The sequence below is a fragment of the Coregonus lavaretus genome (assembly GCF_964263955.1).
Source record: "Coregonus lavaretus genome assembly, chromosome: 22".
NCBI lineage: Eukaryota > Metazoa > Chordata > Actinopteri > Salmoniformes > Salmonidae > Coregonus > Coregonus lavaretus.
In genome coordinates, this window is record NC_140009.1 from 31,174,343 (window position 1) to 31,176,660 (window position 2,318).

Consider the following 2,318-nt stretch of genomic DNA (forward strand, 5'->3'; position numbering starts at 1 on the left):
TGTATCTCTGTTTTGTTTATAGGAAAAACATCAAATGTTCAAAAACGACACATATTTGTTCATACTCTCGTTTGACTCCTTGGTCACAAATGTATCACAGTGTGGAGCTATAACAAAACAACAGCCTTGAGATCAAAGGTGTCCCATTAAGAAAGACAAAAGCATCAAATGTCACTGCGGGTATAAATAATACGCAGGGCTTTAACAAATGGCAGCAATAAACATGTCAACTCAATGGCTTGATTCCCAAATTGTAGCCTAATTCATTAATCTGCCAGAGTTATGCTGTTGTAAAATTTTATTTAACTTCTGCTCAGGGTTGAATGCACTCAGAAAGGTCAACTGTGGAAAATTACATTATACAGATTGTCTTAGTAGAAAGTTGACATCTTTTTCATATAAACAACCTCTCTGAAAAAAAACAAGTCAATCAAAAAACACTCTTGTTATTAACAAACATAGAATGTATGATACTGTATTTACAAAATAGCAAGTTACACAGAGAAGTAAACACAATTTGGGTTTGGGTGAGATGTGAGACCTGGCAGTACTATGACGAGCTCAGTATTAGATCTCTCAACAGTCTCTGAAATTGTTCCCTTTTCATTTTGCTATTATCAGTCTCTCTCACAACCCTCATTGTAAACACTCAGTCTCACCAAATTGTCACAGTAAATAGAAATGGACAAACCAGTGTCTGTCTGAGCCATCTGAAAAAATATATTCCTTTCCCAAACAGAGATTTTCTTCCTTCCTTGACCCAAAAGAGCACTGGAGGAGAACTTCCCTGACATACATTGCAAATTGTGGACAACAGGAAAGAGCCTGTGAAAGTAGGTTACCAGTAAAAGGAGAAGTGGAGGAATTTGGCTCTGTGGTAATATGATACCATATCCATGTACTGTCCTTTCACACTAGAGAACTGACAAATGTCAATGTGTTGTTGTTGCTGTCGCTGATGCTTATGTTGATGTTGATATAGCACTCGTCCAGTCCATTAACTATGTCCCCTAGGTTCATCTCACATGACCCATATGACAGAGTTAGGTCAGTGTCCGTTAGAGCTTCCTCATACCCCTCTTCTTCCACCTTCTCATCCTCCACCTCTTCCTCCTCTTCTTCCTCCTCTGTGATGGAGCAGAGATGGGTGGTGCTGGAGCCTCCAGGGCTGTCGGCAGGTGGCCGGTAGTGGCACTGCCCATTGAGCAGCTTCCTCAGGGGCATCAGCGGCACCATGTCCTCCCCCAGCAGCTGCTGTTGGCAGTGCCTGAAATCACTCTGCCTCTTCAGCCGCTTGAACTCACTGAAGGCTGAGGTGGACGTCTGGTGGAGACTGTGTGCGATGGCCCTGGCCTTCTCCGACTTGCTGACCAGAACGGCATGGCACCGGAGAACCACCGCCTTGTTCTTGACCTGGTGTCTGTAGATCCAGGCTAGGATCTTGGGTCGGCAGGGGTCAGCTGTGCAGTAGGTGATCCGGTTCAGAGAGTAGAGGTGGGTGGGCTTCTTCTTGCCTGTCTTGTCTGTGCCCATCCGGATGCCCTGAAGACCCACTGTTAACCTCATCTTGACGCTCTGCTCTCCGTAGTTACTCCTTTGCCAGATCTTAGCCACAGGGTCCTGTGTGCAGCCTCCTCCTTTAGCTGTGATGGTGACGATGCTTCCCAGGTAACGAACGTTGTAGGTGTGCTCCTCTTTATTGAGCTCCACCGTTTGCCTCTTGGTCTGGAAAACGGAGCCCAGCCAGTCAAAGGGAGTGGAGTCAGGGAGCAGGTCGGGACAGGAGCGCACCAGGGAGGAGAGGATGGACTGGTAGGTCAGCCCTACTCCCAGGCTCTTAGGCTTAGTCTTGGCCTCATCCTCCACCAGAACAAACTTACTTCTTCTCCAGGGCAGCATGGTGCAGGCGCAGTGAGTTTGAGGGAGCGAGCCCTCCTGAGAGAGAGAGCAGAGAGAAAGAGGGAGAGAAATAGAGATGCCGCTCTGCCAAGCACAGAGGAAAGACTGAGAGCTGCGAGCATCAGCCAGTCTGTTCCACCGTTTGCTCCTCCTTCCTCTCCTCCTCCCTCCTTCTCCTCGTCTGTCTGCATCATGCAGCTCTGATCAGTGCTGGAGACTCAGCCCCGTGCTTCATCAGCCCCCATTCTCCTCCTCCCTCCTTCACTGTTTTCATTCCAAATAGCTCGCCAACCCCTTTCATTTATCCGGCCAGGTCTGAGAAGGAGATTGGGATTTCTCTGTATTTATGTTTGTCTTAACCCTGAGCACCCTGAGACAAAGAGGGTTCATCCGGATGTCATTGTGTCCTCAGGGGGCTT

At 47.7% G+C, this 2,318-nt stretch overlaps 1 pseudogene across 1 annotated transcript; it reads right to left on the minus strand.

Moving 5' to 3' along the window:
• Nucleotides 1–909: 909 nt before the first annotated feature.
• Nucleotides 910–2,093, minus strand: LOC311149567 (protein FAM43B-like; annotated as a pseudogene). Its single transcript has one exon. The product of its transcript is annotated as a protein FAM43B-like (transcript).
• Between the last annotated feature and the right edge of the window lie 225 nt (nt 2,094–2,318).